The sequence below is a fragment of the Lipotes vexillifer genome, unplaced genomic scaffold, assembly GCF_000442215.2.
Source record: "Lipotes vexillifer unplaced genomic scaffold, Lipotes_vexillifer_v1.1 scaffold164, whole genome shotgun sequence".
NCBI classification, from domain to species: domain Eukaryota; kingdom Metazoa; phylum Chordata; class Mammalia; order Artiodactyla; family Lipotidae; genus Lipotes; species Lipotes vexillifer.
In genome coordinates, this window is record NW_006789313.1 from 4,875,396 (window position 1) to 4,900,580 (window position 25,185).

A 25,185-nucleotide genomic window follows, 5' to 3' on the forward strand; every position below is an offset into this window, starting at 1 on the left:
AATAGGGATAAACCACATTGATTCAATCAGTCAGTTATCCACATCTATTTATTTACTGCCAACTTCACGCTAAGTATTCTGGGGAATATTAAGATGAGTTTCTCAAGCTTTTTCAGTCCATGATACCAAGCCAAGGCCCTTCCACAAACTTGGGCTCTATTAGATGACTTGCCAGAGACAGAATTATGAATTCCTGGTAATTACTAATGAAATCAGAAATGAAGTCCTTACCATTTGACTCAAGTCATTCCAATTCTGAAGACTAACACCAGTTATAAGAACAAATCAATGATATTCTGTAACTTTGTTTTTTAAAAAAACAAAAATAACCCCCTCAGTTACTAGGAGAAAACTGATCCCCTTTAGCCATGCAAAGCGTGAGAAATGACCTTAAGTCCTTGGTTCTCTGTCAACCTTACTGTTGTCTAGCACACCCAGCAGTCTTTGTTCCCAGCAAAGCTTAGACTCTTTACTTAAAATCTCTAACCTGTGGATCCCACCTGAGTAGGGAAACTTTTGCACCTTTTGTTAAGGATAAAGCGATTCTGTGGTCTTTCTCCCTAGGGAGAGTCAAAGTCTCATCTCTCTCCAGCTTCTATAGAAATTGCCTTACTGTCAGTGAAATCATTCAGCTTTTGCCTTGTGTTGATTACGTGTCAAGGGCTATGTTTGATGATTCGGAGATAGAGGAGACATACTCATGTAGCTCACTGCCTAATGAAAAATGTTCCATTTAAAGCCAGGTCTTCACCTTTTTTGCTGGTGAGTTTTATGTACAAACTGTCAGTTTTCCTGTTTGAGACCCCACCCTCCCTGACTCCTGACATTAGCCTGAGTGCAAGGAAGGAGAAGGCTGAAGAAGTCATTGGTTTCTAACTAGTCCCTCTATTGACAAGTAGGAGCCTTCATGCAAAACTTGAGTTTCCAATGGAGATGCCCCCAAATGATGGTTTACTGAACCAGACATTAGGAGCCCAGCTAGCCACAGTGCCTGCTGGAGAAAAGAGACCCAAATGGTGAGGAGATAAAACCATAAGAAAGAGAGAAAATAATTCCTCAGAGACCAAATGGAGATTTGCAATTCAACAGAAATTTCCCAGATTCCATGCCTGATAAATCGGAAAAGGAGGCTGACCCTTCATTCGACAAGGGATGAGTGGGAATTCTTCTGCCTTCATTTGTCACCCACCCCAAACCAGCAGCTGCAAAAGTACTGAGCAATACAGTGGGAATGAGAGTAAGGATGGAGTTAGACCAGCTGTGGAAGACCATAGCCGTGATCCATCTTCCTCCTGTATGTCACTCAAGGGAAACTTTTATATCCCAAGTAATATAGATATTGTTTCTTCTCCCTGAAGACTTACACTGATATTGGGAATCCCTCCCCCGACTTCTGGTTTGGGAAGCGATAGTATCCCCAAGGGTGGGATAAGATAGGAGAAGGCTCCCTGCTCTAGCTTCTACAGCTTTTGCCAGCCTTGGACCTTATCTTCTAGTAATAGTGTATGTGGTACACCCAAAACACTATTCAGAATTCTGTACCATTGTTCACATTTTCCCACTCGTGTCTGCATTATGCCTCCGACTAAAGACTTGACTAACTCCTATTCATATTCTAAAACTCAGTTTACTCTGGCACATATCAACTTCTTTTCTGAGAGGCTTCCCCTACCCACTCCCCTCATCCCCACCCGCTGCCCACTCTCCAACTTGAACCATGGCAGGTTCTGCTGACCTCAGTCTCAATACCTAATTGGAACTCTGCTTTCTCATGTGTGTCTCATGCCAGACTCTGAACTCTTAGGGCAGGAACTATATTTTGGTATAATATCAAACACCAGTCACAGTTCCTGGCACACATTGGGTGCTCAATAAATGGCATGTGAACTAAACTGCTCTGATCCCCCAGACTTGAGGAGCAGCTGGTCTTGTGAGATGAACACCAGTTAAGTCTTGAGTTGAGAGGAAGAAGAGTAGTATTGTCTCTTGGTATCTGAATCGGATGGTTCCAGGACCCCTCAGGGATACCCAAAAAAAATCTATGGAGGCTCAAGTCCCTTGTATAGGATGGCATAGTGTTTGAATATAACCTACACACATCTCCCACATAGAGTTGACTCTTGAACAATGTGAGAGGGAGAGTTAGGGGTGCCAACCTCTGTGCAGCTGAAAACCCATTGCTATTTCTGCCTCAAAAACAAAGGAATTGATAAATCACTCACCCAAGGGCAGAAAGCTGAAACAGTTTGTTTAGAATCAGGACTCAAATCCTTCTGATTTCTTTTGATTCCACATATTGTGATCTCTAAGAGAAAAGAAACTTTTCCTCATACCTTCTTAATTTAAAGATATGTAAAATGAAAATACAAGTACTACATTTATTGAAAAAAATCCACATGTAAGCGGACCCATGCAGTTCAGACCTGTGTTGTTCAAGGGTCAGTTGTACTTTAAATCATTTCTAGATTACTTATGATAACTAACACAATGTAAATGCTATGTAAATAGTTGCTGATGCAGCAAATTCAAGTTCTGCTTTTTGGAACTTTCTGGAATTTTTTTCCTGACTATTTTAAATCCACGGTTGGTTGAATCCCCGGATGCAGAACCCATGAATACGGAGGGTCGATTGTACAGAGGTCCCCCAAGACACAGTTTGACTGAATTCCATTCTTCTGGACATACTCCTTTTTAGAGAAAAGAAAATACCTAACTGGAAGAATGAATGAGGCATGAGAAGTTTCATCACTTTAGATTCTGAGGAGGGAGTGGGAGCACAGAGAGGTAGACCTGGCTGAGCTAAGCCGAACAAAAATAAACTAGAAAATGAGGCTCTTGTTTGTTGAGCTACAGGGAGGAGAGGTCTAAGTGAAGAGAGACCCATGAAGTCTGAGCGCTAGTAAAGCACACTTTAAGACATACACATTTTTAAAATTTAATTGCACCATAAAGCTCAAGGCTTTAACTATAAAGTAGTTTTTAAATTTAAAAAAAATTTTTTTAAAAATTTTTTAAAAATTGCATAGCCATCTGTCCAATTGACAATGGTTTTTGTATTCAGCTTATAATACTTTCAAACTGACTTGATCATAGGAATATCTTAGTTTTTGCATGAAATAGTTCATTTTAGAAGGCACTATATTTATTTTAAAAATATAAAACATACTAAAATGACTCAAAAAAATACAACAATATATAGATTTTTAGAGTCCTAGTCCTCCTCCTCCCCATCCATCCCATATCCCTTCCCTAATTAGCTATTTTCATTATTTTATTGCACATCCTTCCAGTGTTATTTTGTGTGTATGTAAGCAAATGTCAAAATGCTTAGTTATTTACGTGTGACTTTCTTACACTGTTCTGCACCTTATTTCTTGCTTTTAAGGTACCCTGGAAAAATTTCCCTGGCATTACATGGAGAACAGAGGAAAATATTTTAACTAGGGAGACTGCTAGCTTGATAACTCTGTTGAATGATGGGACTGCAACATTCTTGAATTATACTTCTACATTAATCATTGTTTGATATCACTTTGACTTTAGTGTTCCTCATCAGTAAAATTCCTATTGTGGTGGACATTGTATGAGAAATTTAATTATCATTTTGTAAGTAAAAATAATTTATAGCAAAATGATACAATACCTGGGATTTGCTTCAAAATAAAATGAGTGGATGTATAGATAAAATTAGCCTGGCCATGATTTGGAAATTCATGGAACTATGAGTTGGTTGCACCATTATTCATTATACCATTTTATTTTTAGTATATTTGAAATTTTTCATAATGAAAAAGCTTCAGAAATATGTACTGACAATCAGGTATCTAGTTTTAAAAAACTCCAAGTTTTTAGAAATACAAGATGTCTGCAGTTAGAAATTAATGAATGTCAGAAATAGTTCCCTAAAGATGGCAACTTCATTTCCACAAAATTAGCCAGCCAAACCCTGGGGAATGTCAAATACCATGTGGGCTCCTCAGAGTCAGGAAATGTAAAACTATAATGAACTTCAACTCCAAGAGGAATTCAAACCTCTCAGTAACAACTTGCTTTTTGATCCAACAGTAGTGGAGGCAATATAGAAACACATCTATTCACACAGAATCACAGTTCAGAATGGAGAGATAGGATTAAAATAATATATTGAGTACAGAAGCCTATCTTTTTCATTATTACAAAATTCCTTAAAACAAAGATTACTTTTTACTCTCCCTTGTTGTCTTCCCTTTTCATTTTTTAAAAGGGTGAGTAAATAACAACATAGGAAACAAGACAGAGTGCCATTACCAAATTTTATATAAAAGGAGCTTCCAGGAGAAAAAAAATAGCACATAAAATTGAATTAAAAAGAACAGAGAAATGCAATGCAAATCTAAAATATGAACAGGAAATACTTATTCCATAGTCCTTAATTCATACATGTTAACTCACACCCATATATCACCTGGCCTTCAGTATAACCACAATGTGAAAGAGAAGGATAAAATAGGACAGGTGACCTTAGAGGAAACAGTCACTTCAGGATTGGCTGAAGCCTATCTTCTAGAACATAGAACTAAGAGATAAAATATATGAGAGAAATGTTAAGTGAAAAGGTAGACAAATAGCTACGAAACAGAATAGAGTGTGCAGAAAGTGACCCACATATTTATGGCAACTTGATTTTCAATAAGGGGAAAAGAAAATTCAGTGGAAAAAGTATAGCCTTTTCAACAAATATTGCAAGAACATTTGGATAATATGATAAAATGGACTTTAAACCTTAGATCATATATAAAAATTGTCAAAATGAATCATAAACTTAAATGTAAAACTAAAAATTTTAAACTTCTAAAAATACAGAATAAGATATAATCTCTGTGACTTTGATTTAGGCAGATTTCATGGAAACTAAATCAAAAGCACAGTCCATAAAATAAAAATTGATAAATTGAACTTTATCAAAATTACAAGTTTTCTTTCTCAAATACTGTTAAGACAATGCATAAACAAGTCATTGCCTGGGAAAAATATATTAAAATCACATATCTAATAAAGGACTTTAGCCTATATTAAGAACTTTTAAAACTTGTTCATAAGAAAACCAACAACTAATTTTTTTAATTAAAAAAAAGATTTGAGGGCTTCCCTGGTGGCGCAGTGGTTGAGAGTCTGCCGGCTGATGCAGGGGACACGGGTTCGTGCCTCGGTCTGGGAAGATCCCATATGCCGCGGAGCGGCTAGGCCCGTGAGCCATGGCCGCTGAGCCTGTGTGTCCGGAGCCTGTGCTCCGCAACGGAAGAGGCCACAGCAGTGAGAGGCCCGCCTACCGCAAAAAAAAAAAAAAGATTTGGACTGTCCTACAGTAATAGTTGGAGACTTCAACATCCCACTCTAAATAATGGATAGAACAGCTAGAAAAAAGATAAACAAGGAAATAGAAGACTTCAACACTGTAAGCTAACTGGACCTAACAGACATACATAGGACATTCTATCCAACAGCAACAGAATACACATTCCTCAGAAGTACACATGGAACATTCTCCAAGATAGACACTAGGCCACAAAACTAGTCACAGTAAAATTAAAGTATTGAAATTATACAAATGTCTTTTCTGATCACCATGGAACAAAACTACAAATCAGTAACAGAAGGAAAAAATTCACAAATATGTGGAAATCAAACCACACAGTTTTAAGCAACCAATTTCTCAAATTAGCTGTCACAAGGGAAATTAGAAAATACTTAGAGATCAATGAAAACAAAGTCACAGCATACCAAAACTTACAGGATGCAGCAAAAGCAATGTTCAGAAGGAAATTTAAAGCTATAAATGCATACATTAAAAAAAGCTCTCAGATCAATAACCTAGCCTTCAATCTTAAGGTTGAAGAAAAAAGTTTAAGAAGAAAAGTTCTAAGAAAAAAGGAGAGCAAACTAAACACCAAGCAAGCAGATGGAAGGAAATAATAAAGATTAGAGATAATGAAAGAGAGAATTTTAAAAAATAGAATCAACAAAATCAAATGTTGGTTTTTGAAAAGATGAACAAAAGTAACAAACCTTTAGCTTGACTGACAAAGAGAAAAAGAAAGAAAACTCAGATTACTAAAATCAGGAATTAAAAGTGGAGCTGTTACTACCGACCTTACAGAAATAAAATGGATTGTAAAGGAATACTATGAACTACTGCACGCCAACAAATTAGATAACCTAGATGAAATGAACAAATTTCTAGAAACACATAAACTATCAAAACTGACTCAAAACTTTCTAAAAAAAAAGAATAGAAAATCTGAACAGATATATAGCAAATAAAGAGATGAAATCAGTAATCAAAAACCTATCAAACAAAAATTCAGAATCAGATGGCTTCATTGGTGAGTTCTACTGAACATTTAAATAGAAATTAACACCAATTCTTCTCAAACTCTTCCAAAAAGTAGTGGAGGGAATGCTTCCAAACTCATTCTATGAGGCCAGTGTTATCCTCATATCACATCCAGACAAAGATATCATAAGAAAAGAAAATGATACACCACTATACCTTATGAATGCAAATGCAAAAATCCTCAGCAAAATACTAGTAAACTTAATCCATCAGCATACTAAAAGGGTTATACACTAAAACCAACTGGGATGTACCCCAAGAATGCAAGGTGGTTCAACATATGAAAATCAATATAATATGCCATGTTAATAAAATATAAGGGGGGAACACATGATCATCCCAACTGATAAAGAAAAAGCATTAGACAAATTTGATATCCTTTCATGATGAAAATACTCAACAAACTAGGAACAGAAGGGAATTTCCTCAATATGATAAAGGACATCTATGAAAAATCTGCAGCTAATATCAATTTTAATGTTGAAATACTAAAAACTTTCTCCCTAAATTCAGGAACAAGAGAGGACAACCACTTTCAAGACTTCTATTCAACATTGTACTGGAAGTTCTAGCTAGGGAATTCAGGCAAATAGAATGGAATGGAATGGAATGGAATAAAGCAAAATGGAACAAACAAAATGAAATGATACAATGTGGTACTATGCCATACCATACTGTGCAATATAATGCATCCAAATTGAAAAGGAAGAAGTAAAACTGTCTCTACTAGGAGATTTTATGATTTTTATATCTAGAAAATCCTATAGAATCCACCCACCTTAAAAAACAAATCAATTCAGAAATGTTGGTGGAAACAAGATCAACATACAAAAATCATTTGTATTTCTGTACATTAGCAATAAACAATCCAAAAATTAAATTAAGAAAATAATTCCACCATTTATAATAGCATCAGAAAGAATAAAATGCTTAGAAATAAATGTAACCAAGGAGATACAGAACTTGTACACTAAAAACTACAAAACGTTGTTCAAAGAAATTAAAGAAGCCCTAAATAAATGGAAAGACACCCCATGTTCATGAACTGGAAGACTTAATACCAGTAAGATGGCATTACTAACCAAAGCAATCTACAGATTCAGTGCAATCCTTACCAAAATCCCAACTGCATTTTTTGCAGAAACGTACATGCTGATTCTAAAATTCTTATGGAATTGCAAGAGACCCCTAGTAGCCAAAACAGTATTGAAAAATAAAAATAAAGTTGGAGGATTCACATTTCTCAATTTTAAAATCTTCTACAAAGCTACAGTAATCAAGATATTGTGGTATTGACATAAGGATAGGCATATAGGTCAATGAAATAGAACTGAGAGTTCAGAAATGGACCCATATATCTATGATCAACTGATTTTCAACAAGAGTGCCAAGACCATTCAATGGGAAAGGAATAGTCTTTTCAACAAATGGTGCCAGAACAATTGGATATTCACATGCAAAAGAATGAAGTTGAACTCATCTCACAACACATACAAAATGAACTCAGAATGGATAAAAGATCCAAATGTAAGAGTTAAAACTATAAAATTGTTAACAGAAAACATAGGGGTAAATTTTCATGACCTTGGATTCGGCAATAGATTCTCAGATATGATACCAAAAATATAAGCATCAAAAAAAAAATAGGTATATTGGACTTCATCAAAATTATAAACTTTGTACATCAAACAACAGCATCAAGAAACGAATCCCCTTAAAATCTGACAAACTTTCAGGAATTATTTTTCTCCATTTTCTCTCTCTCTCTCTCTCTTATCAATTAGAAATACAACTTTTTAAATTGATCCTCAAATGTTTTTTAACTATTCTTTCCTATTTTCTATTAGTAATCATTTGCTTTACTTTCTGGGAGCTTGCTTTTTCTCTACATTATGACATATATTAAAAATTCCTGCTATCGTATTTTTTAATTCCTAAGAATTCTTATTTCCGAGTGAGGTTTTGGGTTTTGGGGGTTTTTTAATATTTTAATTTTACTGGAGTATAGTTGATTCACAATGTTGTGTTAGTTTCAGATGTATAGCAAAGTGATTCAGTTATACATATACATATATTCTTTTTTAGATTCTTTTCTCATATAGGTTATTACAGAATACTGAGTAGAGTTCCCTCTGCTATACAGTAGGTCCTTGTTGGTTATCTATCTTATATATAGTAGTGTGTGTATGTTTATCCCAAGCTCCTGATTTATGCCTCCCCCCGCCCCCCCGAGTGGGTTTTTTGTTTGTTTGGTTTTGGGGTTTTCTGACAACATCACTTTTTGCCCCATGTCTGCAACATACTATCACTGAAAACATTAATGACATTTTTTAGAAAAATAAGATGATGTCTTTCCTATGTGGTCACTGTTTCCTCCAAGTTACCCTTTCCTATTTGTTTCAGACAAATATAATCACATTAGATGATTTCCCCCAGCAATTAGCTGATCCTTGGTTAAATGTTTATATTAAAGAGAGGGAGACTAAGTAGCTGTTTGGAAGTTCTGAGTGCATGGATGGTACTTGAATCTGGACCTCACTCTACGGTGACATGACTGGCTTGTTTTTTAGGAAACACCAATGCCAGTATCTTCAGATCTTTCATTTTGGACTTGTCAGATAACACAAAGAAAATTCTTCAGCTTCCTGTCTAGCTGCCGAACGTGTGGGAGCTAAGTAGGCAACTCAGCAACCAGTACATATACATTTATTTAATCCCCTACTTTCTGTACAGTTTTCCTATCTTTGGCAATCAAGAGACCCTCTGTTTTACCTGTGCCAGAAACAAATCATCCAGTCTCCTGTTGGAGTGGGAGAGGGACAACAGTCAGCCTGGGTAGTAAAGAAGTATCTAGAATTCAACTGCTTCTTAAATATTTTTCAATTCTTCTTAATTTAGCCTTCCATTCACTCCACTTCCAAAAATATAGAGAGACTCTATGGAATATATCAAGCTGATTCTTGTTTTTTCTCACTGCTTGAATAGAAATAATCTTTTTCCATCAGTCTTTCCATGCCAGTTACTACTAAATTATCTGCTTTTTATCTTCCAAAATGTTGTTGCTTTGTTTCCTTTCCCATGCTATAGATTTAGTGGAGTTTTGGGAGGGAGAAAATATGGATGCATGTGTTCAATCTACCATATTTATGCCCATATTTACCAATTTCTTTCTTGATCTTTCCTTCTTGTATCAGTCTCTCTTTTCAGGCTCATTTTCTGTACATCTTTTAGATGTTCCTTTAATAGAAATCTGTTGGTCATTAAACCTCTCAGTTTTTATTTATCAGAAAATGCCTATTTCACCCCATTCTTGATATTCTTTCTGCATACATAATTAAGAGTTATTTCCTCTCAACACTGTCTTCAGTCTTCAATTAATATGTGTTGGAAAGTCAGCTATCATTTTTTTTTTTTTTTTTTTTTTTTGAAGCACTGCGCCACCAGGGAAGCCCTCAGCTATCATTTTGTTACTCTTTGTAGGTAATGTCTTTTACTCTGGCTGCATATAAAATCTTCTCTTTGTCACTGATATGCTAGAGTTTCATGATAATGTATCTATGTTTAGAATTTTTTTTTTTTTAATTCCTGCATGGTCAACATTGTGCTTCCTGTATTTGGAATTCAACACTCATCAGTTCTCTGAATTCATCACCTATTATCCCTTCAAGTATCCTCTCTTCTTCATTCTGTTTTCTTCTTTAGGACACTATTTCTTATATAGTTTTCATCTCCTTGTGTCTGTTAAATTCTGGGTAACATCTTCAGATGTTTATTTAAGGTTACTAATTCTCTCTTGGTATGTGTAATTCACTAATTAAATCATTCATTGAGAGTTTTATTTTAATAGTTATATTTTTCATTTTAAAGGCTATAGGTTTTTTTCTTTTGCAAATCTGCATGATCATTTTTATAGTTTCATATTGCTTGTTTATTTATATGATCCCTATCTTTTATTTCTTTGAGCATTTTCTATTTAGTGATTTTGTGTTGTTTAGCTGAAAACTCCAATATCCGAGGGCCTACTGAGTTTAAGATTTTTTTCCTGCTGCTTTGTTCCTGTGTGTTGGTGATTTTTGAGTAAGAGTTCTTTTCTGGTTTATCTTTATCTGTGGAAATACTGAGGACCTAAGCTGGGGTACTCTCCTTCTGATAGTATTTGCCTCTGATTCTGCCTGCAGCCAGGACGACCTATCTTCACACACTTATTTATGTGTTATTGGCTTTTCAAACCATTGAGAGTTATAAGGTAGCTCTTTAATACGTGAAATCTAAACGTCTTTGGCCCCATGATAGTTGAGAAATGCAGTTCATGTAATTTCAAGTTTTTAGACACCAGTAGTTTGAGAGTTGATTAAAGATAGTGAAATAGTTTGTGTTTCTCTGAAGTAGAAGATGACAAAGAAAAACACATTTTTTATATGATCATTCATCTATGTTTTAAAATAATTGATTTTAATATCCTTTTCTTCAGATATTAAAAGTTATTTTCCTAAAGAATCTAAATATTTCACGTAAAGTCTATAGGATTTTTTAAGGCTTAAATTTTTCTTAAATTTTAACCTTTGGAACTTAAATATTTTATCTGCTAAGTTTTTGGAGAACTCATTTTCCTAGATGGAATAAAAGCTCCTCAAAAAATAGTCGAAGTAACACACTACTATATATAAAATAGACAACCAACAGGGACCTACTGTATAACACAGGGAACTCTACTCAATATTCTGTAATAACCTATATGGGTAAAGAATCTGAAAAAGAATGAATATATGTATAACTGAATCACTTTGCTGTGCACCTGAAACTAAACAACATTGTAAATCAACTATACTCTGATAAAATTAAAAAACAAAACAAAATCAAACAAACAAAAATATGGTTGAAGTAGCAGGAAAGACATTGCTTTAAAAACTGATGAAAGAAAAAGCATTTGAGATGGTTGTCAGTTGGTTTTCTTACTAATTTGTAGGCATTCTTTATATATTTGGGATGTAAATCTTTTGCTGGATATACAAGTACATTCTCCCACTCTGTGGCAGGCCTCTTTACTCACTTAATGGGATTTTTAAAATGAGAAGGTCTTAATTTTAATGTAGCCCAAATTATCAATTTTATCCCTCTACATTTGTTTGTGTCTTGTTTAAGAAATGTTTGCCTAACTCAAGGTCATCAGGGTATTCTCTTATGTTTTTTAAAAGATGTTTTACTGTTTTACATTTCACAATTAGTTTTTACAACTTACAATTAGATTTATAATTCATCAGTGTTGTATGCAATATGTGCTTTGAATCAAGATTCCTTTCCCTCCATTGTAGTAGCTAAATGATCCATTATTATTTATTGAAAAGACAATTATCTCCCTTGCAGTGTAATCTTTGTCACAGATCAGTGGCCAAGTTTGGGTCTATTTCTAGACTGCACTGTTTGGTTGGTATATTTGCCTGTCCTATATCATTACCATCCTAACTAAACTGTTGTGTCTTTATAAAGTTTCTTGGTATCTGGTATAGTTAAGTCCTCTCTATTTGTCCTTTCCAAGAGTATATTAGCTATTTTGACACTTTGCATGCCCTTATATGCTTTAGAATTGTCTTATCAAGTTTCCCTGCCCAATTACGGAATTTTGATTAGATTTTTAAGATCATAGATTATTTTGAGGAGATTTGATATTTTTACAACTCAATATTGAGTTGTTTAGTCTATAAATGGACTGTCTTTCCATTTATGTAACTTTTCTTTAATTCTTCAATAATATTTTGTATTTTGTGCCTTGAGATTTTGCACGTTTTTAAAGATATGTTTCTAGGTATTTCATTGTTTGATGCTATTATAAAGGTAATCTTTTGAAAATTTAATATTCTAACTATTCTGGTTGATGATGGCATATAGAAATATAAGTAATCTTTGAATATTGACCTTTGATACTGCAAGTGTATTAAAATAACCTATTATCTCTAGAAATACAGCTGTAGATTTCTTTTTTCTTTTTTATGGGGTGGGGGGGCTTTACATAGTGAAGGTTTATTTCTCACTCATATTACAGTCTCGTGGGCTGCAGCAATGGCTTAGAGATCCAGGCTGTTCAACGTGAGGCTTGCACGTTCACCAAGGGCGTTCTAATCTTGTTTCAGTCTCAGACAGAAATCTAGCACCATTTCACCATTAAACACATTGTTAGATGCAACATACAATGAGACTTTTGTTTGTAAATGCACTTTATCGAACAAATGGCCTTCTGGTTTATTAATAACATTATCATGAGAGATACTGAATTTTATTAAATGAATTTTCTTCATCTATTAAAATAGTCTCATTTTTTCCTTTGTTCTGTTAGTATGGTGAAGTACACTGATTTTTCTAATGTTAAATCAATGCTACTTTCATGCAATAGCTCCAATTTTGTCAGATATGTAATAATTTTTATATATGGTTTATTTGATTTGCTAATGTTTTGTTTAGAATTTTTATAGCCATGTTCATGAATGAGATTGACCTGTAATAAATCTTTATCTTAATATCCTTGTCTGCTTTTGTTATAACATTCATACTGGCTTTTTCATAAAATGAGTCATTTTCGTATATGTGTGGATTTTCTAGTTATTATCACTCTGGATTTTACCTGTCTTATATTTTGACTGAGTAAGTCTTGTCATCTTTTTGCTCTCTCCAGTATCGAGAAGCAGATGTTTTCATATATTGTTTCAACTTTCAGATTTCCTCAGTGACAAGGGTTAGTTTGAGTATCTTACTATGTGATTCCCAGAATTTTCTTCATTCGCTTTTCATCACAGAAAACCCTGGACTCTTTACATGGAATCTGTCATCTCTGGTCCTTACCTTAGAAAGAATTATGGACCATTTTTTATCTTCCAATAAATCAGGTCTTTAGTCATTACTCCAGGGTGTATTATTTATACATTACTCCAGGGTGTATTATTTAACAGAGCCTTCATCTTTCTGGAGCTGATGGTGAAATGCCTCAGGCCAGTAAATAATTTAACATGTGCTAGATGTCTGTCCTGCGCAAGGTACTGTGAAAAGCAAGGTGCTGCTGGTACCAAAATAAATATGAGATTTCCCCAGATTTCAAGGAGCTCACTCCGAAAGAGGATATTAAAGTATAATATCAGCATAGCATGATAGGCAGAAAGGTGAAAGTAATTAAGGAGTACCAAAGAGACAAAGAGGAAGAGGACAAAATTGAGACTTGAGGAGCTAGGAAAAGGTTATGATAAAAGATGATCCTGAAATGAGTAAGAGAGAATGAGAAGGAATTTGATAAAAGAGGAGGCAGAGGGATCAAAGCAGAAGGAGCATCTTGTTACCGTCCAGTGTTCGTAAACCCAGGAAACGTGGCACATTTTGACTGAATCAAAGAGTTTGGGTGCGGGTGGGAATGGGGGGCACTGAACTGATTAAGCTGGTTACTTCAAATGTGATCCTTTCTGGCTCCAATATTTTTAGTAAAATACTAAGATGATAGGAAGAAAAAGCCACCAGTAAAAAGAGCAGCACTTCCCATCTTCTAGGGCAGTGTTGACCTCCGGTTGAGAATGGGTTGTGCTGCAGGGCCTAGAGGCAGGAACTCATTTGCCCTCTTTGTGACTTGGATTCCTGCCCTATTACCTGGCACACAGTGAGAGACAGTGAAGTTGCAACAATGGGAAAACAAGGAGCTTGCCCAGTAAGATACTGCTTGGTTTTTAGGCTTTCATCCCAGGTGTGGCTCCTCAGACGCTGTTCTTCTGCCTTGTACAAATAAAGGGGGTGCCTTCTGATCCTGAGGAAGATGAGTCACCTTGTTGCATCTTGTGGCTACCAACCTCAAGGACCCCACCCTCCCCTCTTTTAGAGAGTTTTATTTATCTACAATGAACTTAATGATTTTGGCTTGAGCATACTCTGATATTTAAATAAAGGGACTTGGCCACAAAATGCCCCAAGACATTTCAGTCTGTGTACAATATGGGACTGGCAGGCAAAATCCTTGAAAGGATTACACTTCTCATCCTCCATCTTGAAAAGGCTGTGATATTTATCCACATTCCCTCACCCACTACTGATTGAAAAACTGTTCCATTTGAAGCTAGGTTTTATGTTTCTTGCTTATGGATTTTACATGCAAATGTCATTTTGCCCATCTTGGACCACATACTTCTTGATTACTTGTATTAGCATGAGTGTAGGGATGGAGAAGAGTGAAAAAACTTTGGTTTCTAATTAATCTCACTATTGAAAGGTAAATATTTTCATGTATAGCCTATGTATAGCTATTTAATTATCACTGAGTATGGCCTGCATAGAGGCTTTTATTGATCCAGGCATCAGAGAGGCAAGACCTTCTGAGAAAGGCTACCTTGGTGGTAAACAGAAGTGATGTTGAGGTTTGAGAAAGAGAGGAGAAAATTTCAAGAGCTCCTGAACGGAAACTTTCCAATTCCCCATTCCTGACAAATCTGGAAAGGAGGTAAACCCTTATACAACATACAATTTTTCTCTCCTGGCATCAGCAATGTCTCTGCCTTCTCTGTCAGCTGATCCAAGCCAGGTAGTTGCAAAATGTATGTGTAGAGAAAATGACAGTAGGTGTGGGAATGCATGCAATGGAGGTGATTGTGGAAGTACAAGGACATTACGAACCTTTCTTCTGCTGGTCATTCTGGAAAAATAATAAACATATCATGTTAAAAAGCCATGGTGTCTTCTCCAAAAAGACTCACAAGGGATGTTGAGAAATCGTTCCCTTGCTTCTGGGGTGAGCAGCAACTGGAAATCAGGGATATGATGAGATAAGTTAAAATTCCATGCACAATTATTTGTATTTGTCCTGGACTTCTCTGTATGCTCTAGTGATACCACATATAGTTACAGAAAAAATCAACACTCCTCGGGTTTCTGTTTCTTTTTTAATTGTTTTGGATCCGCTCCGCTCACCTGATCACAGATCTACTACTCCTCTTCTAAAACTGAGCTGACTACAGTGCATTGCCTCTCCCATGAGATCTTCCATATTTTCTATTTTGCCCTCCACCCCAGCCTGAATTAAAACTTCCTAAGATTGATTTTAGTTTTAGATTTACATGGAATATTCTATCTACCTCAATTGAAGTTTTCAGCACATTGTATTATAACTGTCTGCTTCCATCTCTGGGTAACCTACAGTCAGAAATATTTTTAGGGCAAGACCTATATTTTAACCTCTGCATCCCTGGCACAAGCGCAATACATGGTATGTATTAGGTGCTTATTAAATGGTTTGTGAACAAAACATACCTGAATACCAATCCTAAGGAGTGGCAATTCTATTGAGTCAACACGACCTGGGTTGATGAGCTAAGAGGATGCAGGACTTACTAGTCCCCTTATTGATGCGTACATGCCTTCATTCATAATTCTAAGAACACATTCTTAGTAAATACATAATGGTGTAAGAGGTAGAATTACAGGATGTCCAAGAAAGGCCCAATTCCATCACTGGTCTCACTATGTTAATTTCTGCATATGGTGACATTCAAGGCTGGGGTCTCTTTGTGGACAGAGAGCAACGTATAGATCACCTGTCTGAGCTAAATAATATAAGCAGACTAGGAGATATCATTGCTCATAAAATAGCCAAAAATCTACATGAGCGCCGGGAAATATTAACAAGACAAATCAACCTGAGAATTCTTAGCAGAAAAAAATCCAGAGATCAGATTGACAGACCACCTAAATAAGACACTGGGAGTAATAATTACCCATTAAACTACAGGGACCAAACAGCTGCATATTTCGGCTTAAATGTCATTTAAAAAGTAGTGAGGATTAGCAAATACATTCTCAAAAGGTAAATCCCTACAAATATCATGCTAAGAAGGCAACCATGGTAGTTTACTACATAGCTGGGCTTCTAAAAATTATAGTTCTCAGATAAAATTAAAAATACCAACAGAAAAAGAAAAAAACATCGAGGAAAACAGACATATACATAAAATGACATGAAAAGTTTCACAGATGCATGCCAGAGTTATCCGTGGCCCGCCTAGTGGCCGGTATGGTTGCAGACATACAGGGCTTGAAGTAAACAGCTCCTCTGGGACAACCTGTTTGACAGGGATCTGTCCATGATTAGAGAAGCTGTGGTATCAGATAGAGACAGCGCCGTCCTGGGCAGAAGGAGCAAAAGCAAGAGCTGTGGGTGAATAAAAGTATAAAAGGCTTTGGAGGTGGGGGATCGGGGCTGGCTAATTGCGGCTGCCCGCTAAAGCAGGAGCAATGGGGGCTGGGTCGTCTTGCGTTGAAGGGCATGGGTCAATGGATTTCAAGAAGTAGGTGTGTTCCTTGGCGACAGCGGACAGGTGGCTGTGAGGGTGACTCCGGAAGGGTTTTCCTGGCTGAGTTCAGCTGCTGACCTGCTGCAAGGGCCAATTTGCAGGGCTGGGCGCCAGGGGGTGGTGGCGGCCTTCATGACGGGGCAAAAGTAACAGAGCACTTCCTTCGAGCCGGAATCGAACCAGCGACCTAAGGATGTCCGCGTGCGTTAGACCTACAGTCCTCCGCTCTACCAACTGAGCTATCGAAGGGTGCGCGTCGGCTAGCGTTGGGTCCTTCGTTTTTCCTGGAAACGACAGAGGCCAAGGCTCTGGAAGGCCCCGGGTGCAATATGTCCTAGGTTAGTTGGAAGCCCCTTGGCAGGGAGCCGTGCACACGCCGGGGATCCGTGGTGGCCAGGCATCCCGGGGAGGCGATTTTCAGAATGCCTGGGCCCGGGCCGCCACCTGTTGACTCATTTTCTCTCCCCTGGGTTCTTTCTACAGGGAGAGACCAGGACGACAGCCCTCGGTGGCCAGAAAGCCAGTAAGAGGGTGAAGGGAAGGGGGGCGTTGGTGAAACCCAAACGGATGAGTGGGTCGGGTGGGGGCGGGCTTGCGGAGGGAAGCAGGAGAGAAGAATGCACCACCAGGCAGGCAGGATCGCTGAAGGGTCCTCGAGGAGTTTCTGAGCTCGCCCCCGCCCCCACCCAATCACATACCCGCCCCCGGGTGCTGGGGCGTCATCACCCCCGCATTTAACCTCGACCCGACCCTGTTGCCCACCGTGAGCTGGGCTCGTTTTTCTGCGCAGTGAGACTTCCTGGAAGTGAGGGAGAAAGGATGTCCCCATAGGTACCCAGCCATCTGGCCCGCTGCAGCCGGTCTGGGGACTTGGCTCGCGTTCTCTGCCCACAGACCCGGATTCCTCTGACAGAGGCGGGTGCTCCCTGAAGCAGCTCAAGATTCTGTGGGCTTCCTGGACAAGGCAGAGCACACCGCTGTCCAGGTCGGACCTCTCGCCCTCACTCGGCGTCTTTGACAAACGTTTCAGATCCCATCTGGTGCGTGTCCGCCACCTGACACCACTCGCTCACCCACCCAGCTCAGGTCGCACAGATGTACGGCAAGCCACACCCAAGTCACCTGCCCTCCGATGCCTGTGTCGCCACCCCTGCTCGGGAGACCAGCAGGTCTGCACCTGCGAGGATGAGGGCCATGTCTGCAGAGGTCCCCTACTGCCCGCTGTGAGGCCCCAGACAGGAGGAGGTGGCCGTGCCGGGGCTCACCGGGGAGTCCAAGTCTCCAGAGTCCACCTCCCAACCACGGGCACATCCTCCACCCCTGTTATATCCCCCAAACACCAAAGCTAGTTCACCCAAACCTGGGAACCTCCAATTCCCATGGCGGGTGGAGGGCATGGGCACATCCAATGGAAGCCTTAGAATCTCTCTTTGGTTCCTGTCCACCGGTCTCTGCAGATGGTGACATTCGAGGCTGGGGAATCTTTGTGGCCACAGAGCAGTAGGTTACTCCTGAAGGGCTCCTGTGGGAAAGCAGTGGCACTGCCCCCTGGACCCTGGAAACTCCACAGCCCCAGGCTCAGCTCCTCTTGGTCAGCAGTGGGGCAGCGGGGAAGATTGCTGCTGCAGAGGAGACGAAGATATGCGGGAAACGCAGTCTGGATGCAGAGGCAGAACCCGAACCAAAAAAGGAGCTCATGGCCACAAGGGTCAGGGGAGGGCAGCGGCTGGGCCCCAGAGCCTGCAGAGAGCCACCTCCCATCACCGTTCCTCTGACAGTGCTTTCCAACTGTATCTCCAGCCTTCGGGAGTTTCCCTCCCACAGGAGAGAAAAGGGCAAGGGCCACTCCTTGGCTTTCCTCTCTGCACCCACATGCCCTGACAACCCTCCCCCAACCAGCACCATCCCTGGAACCCGGCTCAGTGGCGGTGGAGGGAGGAGGGTGTGGAAGGCTGTAGCCTCAGCGGCCCAGCACTTAATTCAGCCAGCTGGTCGGAAGGCACAGGCCAGTGGCCTGTGTCAGGAGGACAGCTGTTGTGCCCCCTCCAGGATCACACATCCGGCCACCAAGCCCCAGTCCCGGGCCCTTTCTGCTCCCTGCCTTCAGCCACCATTATCTGCCCCCCACCCCAGCCTTTTCCTACTCTCAGGTCTCTTTCTCAGGTCTCAGCCTTTCCTTTTGCTCACAAACTCCCTTCCTCTCCCTTGCAGTCGCTCTCCCTCGGTCTCTCTCTGTCTCTATCTTTATCTCAGTCTCTATTTCTCTGTCTCGCCACCAGAAGTAGCAGGGGAATTGGTGCAGGGGTTTTTCCCACAATTGTACAGTGTGAGCAATCATTGCTCTTGCAGAAGGAACTCAAACCTTCCTACGGCAGCAAGAACAGGTGTGAAATTTCGAGGAACTGGAAGTTTTCCCGTGGCCTCGGCCTTTTTCTCTGACTGACAGGAGACCTGAATGGGGCCTCTGAAGTTTTCATCAGTGACTTCAAGCCTCCTCCCCTGTCCTGAGAGCCCTGGTGTCTTTTGCTCCCGCCAGTGCCAGAGGCTCTTGATGCAGGCGCACAATTGGCAATGGCTTGGCAACTCTCAGGGTGGCAGTCCTGTCCCGCAGTATATAAAACAAATGGTGAAGGTTTTCTGTCTCCCTAAGTTTATATATTTATGATCATTCAAGAGAGACACAGAAAGAGAGAACGAGTTCGAGAATGAGGGAGAGAGAGAGAGACAGTTGGAGAGAGGGATGGACAGAGATACACAGAGACTGTGGTTGGGCTAGACAGAAGAGAGAGGCCATGGACTAAGGTAGGACTAGGCAGAGTAGGAAAGGGAAATTGAGTGGGAGGGTTTTCAAGAAGAATGCCTTGGTTGTCCATGACCCATGTGATGGCCTGTGTGCTGGTCGGCCTCCAGGCCGGTGACCGGTGGGCAGCTCCTGTGTGGCCACATGTTTGTCAGGGATCTGTCCACGTTGAGCAAAGCAGTGGTGGCACAGCGGGCACTTCTCTCCCCGAGGAGAGGTGGATGAATAAGAGTTTAAAGGGCTTCGGAGTTTGAAGGGGCTGGATGGTTGGGGCAGTCTGCTAAGGCTGCTAAGGGTGTTTTTGGCTGAGAGGCATGTGTCTCTGGATTTTGGGAAAGGGACAAGTGGCTCCAGAAGGGCTTTGTCGGCTTTCCCCTGTGAGAATGAGGATGCTCTTGTAGTGCAAGGGGAAGGGCCAATTTGCAGGGTAGAGGCAAGGCTGCACTAGGCTGTGGTGGGCTTCATGATGGGGCAAAAGCATCAAGGGCACTTCCTTCAAGCCAGAATCAAACCATCGACCTAAGGATATCCACATGTGTCAGGTCTACAGTCCTCCACTCTACCCGCTGAGCTATCAAAGGGTCCACACTGGTAAGTGCTGAGTCCTTCCTTTTTGCAGAAATGACAGAGGCCAACGCACTGAATGGCCCCAGGTACAACATGCTTTTGGTTGGTTGGAAGGGCCCCAGGCAAGGAGCGGTGCATATGCTGGCTCCGTGGTTGTCAGGCATCCTGGGGCGGCAATTTTCAGAATGCCTGGGACTGGACAGTCACCCGTTGACTCATTTCCTCTACCCGCCCCCCCACCCCGCCCTGTCCCTTTCTACACAGAGTGGGGGGATGACGCCCATCCCAGGCCAGAAAGCCGGCAAGAGAGTGAGGGGAAAGGGGACGTCGGGCAAACGGATGCATGGGCTGGTTGGGGGCAGGCTTGCGGAGGAATGGAGAGCAGAAGAACGCAGCCCACAGGGTCACAGAAGATCCCTTGCGGAGGAGCACAGCCTCTAAGCGCCTCCCCCCATCCCACCCATCCCACCCCAGCCCTCGCCCCCGGTTCTGTACCCCCCTCACCTCGCCACTTACTCAAGACCGGGGCCGAGGTGCCCACGTAGACCTAGTCTTACTTTTATGCGCAGTGAGGCTTCCTGGGATGTGATGGAGGAGGGATGTCGGGATGTCGGGCCAGGCAGGCCGGGGGTGGAGTGAAGGGGGTGGGGGACGACGACGACACCACGCCCATAGGTACCCATCGGCCCAGCCCTCTGCGGCCAGCCTACGGACTTGGATCCCCTTTTCTGCTCACAGAGCAGAATTTTTTTCAGTAGCTGTTTCTCCAGCATCCATCTTCCACTCCCTGCACCCTTCAGTTCCCTTCCTTCAGCCTGCTTTGTTTTCCCCACCTCCTTCCTGCTACCAGGTGTACTTCTGATCCCTAAGCCTGTGTTTTTCTCTCAAACTTTTCCCCTTCTTGTATATCTGTGTCTTTCTCACTTTCTTTCTATCTCTCAGGGTGTCTGGCTCTCTTTTTTGATTTTTTGGTCTGATTTTTCTCTGAAACTTTTTTTCACTGTTTCCTTCTTTGTTTCTCTCTATGTCTCTTTCTCTTGCTTTTTGTCTCTCTTTTTTTTCTGTCTCTCTATATTTCTATTTCTATATCTCTATGTCAGAATTTGCAGTGTACTTGTTCCTGATTCACCTAGTTTCGGCAGTCATTGATCTTTCAGGTGGAACTAACGCTTTCTGGGTGCAATGAGAGCAGTGTATAGGGCAATAGATGTCATCTGAAGTGCAGGCTGAGAGAAGCCAGTGGGAAAATAAAGGGAGAGGTCCAGAGGCTTAAGGATAGTTATCCTGGATGTGTTTTTAATTATGTATGCTCAGATTCTCTTGGGCTTTTGCTGCAAGTTTCTTTTACTCTCCAGTTTGGAAGAAATCTTTAATGGCAATCAAAGAAATTTTGCTAGGATGAAACTTACGTATCCCTGGATTTAATTATTAATAAAGTAGTACAATTGGCTCACCGATTGTAATAAAATGTATTACACCAATACAATTTGTCGTTAGAGGGGAAAATAGTGGAAGAGGGGCAGTGAGAACATATATATGAGAACATTCTTGACACTGTGCTCAGTTTTTTACAGAAAACTGCCTCCAAACAGAAACAGTATTAACTGAAAAATTAATAAATTGATTTTGTCCATGTATATTCATTTATGTGTATACAACTGCTGGAAAGAATGTTCTTGGGTAAGCAGTAAAGGATGGCATCTAGTGCACAGTTAGAGGGGATGGTCTTAGCTAGGATCTTGGATAGGTCATCCACAGTAACAGGAGGAATAAAAGTACTGAGATGCCTGTAAATGGGTACCTTGTAGATGTTCTCCTGTGAATGCTTCTGTCTTCTAAGTGAAATAGAAAGCTGAGAGTGAGAATGTATGCTGAGGTATTGCTATTTTGAAGACACAAGAGAAGGGATGAAAGAGTAGAAGTGAAGAGATTGATAAAAATAGTAAGATTGTTATGCATATGCACTTGAGATTATTGTCATGAATTTAAATTGAGACCATTTCAGCATCACTGGGTTTCTCTTCATTCTAGTTCAGCTAGGTGAGGGCATGTATTGAATGCTTACATTAAATAAAGATTGCTATTTTGTTAAGTGAGTTTTTCTAAGCAAAAGAGGGACGATCATATTCAGACCCCTAGATCAAGAATTCAGCCAGGAACTTGAAACTTCTCTTGGTGATTCTTTTAAGGACATGGGCCATCTTCACTCCTTCACCACCTCCTGAAGGTGCTCTCTCCTTTGCCTAAAGGTGCTGTCTCCTACTAAAGGTGACCTCTCCAAAGGCGCACTAAGAAAGGGGCAACACTTTGATTCAACCTGGGTTTCAATGGACATCAAATTCCACCCATCCACTCTCTGGGACCCCCAAAATATGGGCAAAGATCCAAAGCACACTGTACTTACAGATCAAGCCGTGAAAATATCTAATAGGAGTTCAGATTATGGGTTAAAGCATTCTCGGGATCTTTGAGAGCAAACTGTAGGGGCAGTGAGCTAATTTTCCAAGTTAGTTGTCAAAGATGCTCAATTCAAGTCTGCAAGAATTGAAACATCTCCGTCATCCCCGGGGCATTGCCTTTTTGCTGAGTCACATCTCGGGACAGTCTCACTCAGACCCCCTCTGTCCTGACTTCCTGGCAGAGAAAGATGCAGAGGGAAGGGTAGGAGCTCCATCGGGAGATCAGAAATAGGGTTTGGGGGCTTCCCTGGTGGCGCAGTGGTTGAGAGTCCGCCTGCCGATGCAGGGCACACGGGTTCGTGCCCCGGTCCGGGAAGATCCCACAGGCCGCGGAGCGGCTGGGCCCGTGAGCCATGGCCGCTGAGCCTGCGCGTCCGGATCCTGTGCTCCGCAACGGGAGAGGCCACAGCAGTGAGAGGCCCGCGTACCGCAAAAAAAAAAAAAAAAAAGAAAAAAAGAAAGAAATAGGGCTTGGGCGTGAGGAGGCAGAAACGTCCCAGAGCAAACAGACCACTGGGGAGCTGAGGACCCGAGGGGCTGATTCTAAGGTCACTGATGTACCCCAGCAGCAGTACAGACCCAAGGGCCTGCACCGGTGCTCTTGCCAAAGGAGTAACTCTTGAAGTTCGCTTATAGACTGCGCACGAAGCTTCTGTGAGTCTCCATTATGAGGAAAAAAATGTAAATAAAATAAATAAAAACAAACACCACTCCCTGTTTTCTCCACCCTTTTATCCGTCTCCTGTTGCATGTGACAGCTTCCTCTTCTGGGGTTACAGCTGTACTTAAAACTTCTCTTTCTTACCGAACCCTATCCTGCGGATGAACTTTAAGACTTATCAAAATTATCAAAACTTACTACCTGGCAAAACTTTCCCAAGCCCTATCTGGCCAGAAAACAGGAACCCACTTGCCTTGAATAGTCTGACCTGAACCTCACTCTGGTACACTCAGTCACTCATCTCAGCCCCAAACCGGGGACTAGATTAGTGTTCCCGTTTTTAGACCTTGGTTCTGCAACTGGCAAAGCTCTTGCATAGCGGTGGTGGGATTCGAACGCCCCACCCAAAGAGACTGAGGCCTCATTCCAGTGACCTTAGACCACTGGGCCAATACTTGGTGTTATGTGATATTGCCTATTCTTTCCCATACTACCTACTTTCTTTTACATTTCAGCTGTGCTCTATACAATGTGCTCTTGAAGTCCTAACTTGATACCTCAAGAGCAAGTGGAGGAAGGGTTCAGGGAACGGCGGAGGCTTATCACAAAAACTTACTTTCCTCATCGGCTCTGAAGTTTTCATCTTCCACCCAGTGCTTAAATGGGAAGAACTTAGTGGATGAACAATGAGTGAATTGAATCTGTGCCACACAACTAGGCCGTGGGCCTTCTGTAGGTGTTACTATGTTTTGCTCTTTTAGGCTTCCTCTCAGTCTCGCCACAAATTTCTTAGGAAGACAAACGAAGGCTGACGCTAATTAAAGCCAACGGAGCTCTACAGCGCCGCCCCCCTCCCCCATTTTACCAGCTGAGGCATCAAAGAATGCACACATGTGGCTCTGCTGAATTATTTCTTCAGAGAAGGAGCAGCCTCTCACATGGTTTTATACTCTATTCCTAAGACACCTGGAGATGTCTTCTGCTCTCATAGCAGATGCTCACGTCTTTGGAATTTGACGGTTTTAGGACCTTAGGCGTCGCCCAGGTCGCCATGTTGACATCTCTGCGTTACAGATCCACCCTCTTGTTGCTCCGGAACTTGTGCCGGGGGTGGGGGGTGGGGGGTGGGAAATGTCGATGTGAGCAGAAAGCAGCGCTCAAGTTCCCTGTTGACAAACTCTGCTCCCCTGGTGGAACCGTCAACGCACCGCGGAGAGCTCTGCCCAGGGCTCCCGAAGGATCTCCGTCTCTAGGCCTCCCTCCTAGCCCAAGGACACAACGTACTCGTTTCTCTGAGAAAAACGTTTTGTTTTGTTTTGTTTTTTCACAACACACACACACACACACACACACACACACACACACACACACACACACTGTATTTTATTTTTACAAGAGATGAATAAACTGACACCAAGCATTGTAAATGGATGACCATAACAAAAGCAACAAAAGGAGCACCGTAGCAGCTCCTTTACTTTGTAGTGAAAATTGATTTGTATACTTTTTGCCTCTGAGTCCTTGTGGGATTTTTTTTATTCAAACAGTCACAAAAATTATAATCATCCTCATCAGCTCACTCAGTCCCATGTAATTGATTGTTTTTTATCTTGATCTTTTGTTGGCACTTTTATGAATTCATCAGTTTTCCATTAGAGTTCTGAAAAGGCTTATTCATTCGGTTCAGCAGTATAGTCAGTTACCAGAAACCTGTACTTGTCAGTCTTTTCCATGAATTCCTTGAAGATGAAACCCTTTTATAGAAAAACGTTTTGGTGATAGAAGTCCTGCAGCTCCACAGAGGCCTGACTGGGGCTTCCGATCCTGGCAGCTGTCCCCTCCCACCAGGCAGTTTTTACTATCACAGAATATTCTGTCCTCATGCACAGATCACCTTCATTTAATGGCTGACGCCATTTTTCAGAAGATCATTCAGGGTCCTTCAGGTTTGTAACCTGGCACATCACATCCAAAATAATAATTAAATTCCTAAAGCAGTAGTTCTCAACCTGGCT

At 41.0% G+C, this 25,185-nt stretch overlaps 1 non-coding gene across 1 annotated transcript; it reads right to left on the reverse strand.

Annotated features, from left to right (window-relative positions):
- Positions 1-16,842: 16,842 nt before the first annotated feature.
- TRNAY-GUA (transfer RNA tyrosine (anticodon GUA)) lies at positions 16,843-16,932 on the reverse strand. Its single transcript is given in 2 exon segments — positions 16,843-16,878; positions 16,896-16,932. It is a non-coding gene; the product is annotated as a tRNA-Tyr (tRNA).
- Positions 16,933-25,185: the final 8,253 nt, after the last annotated feature.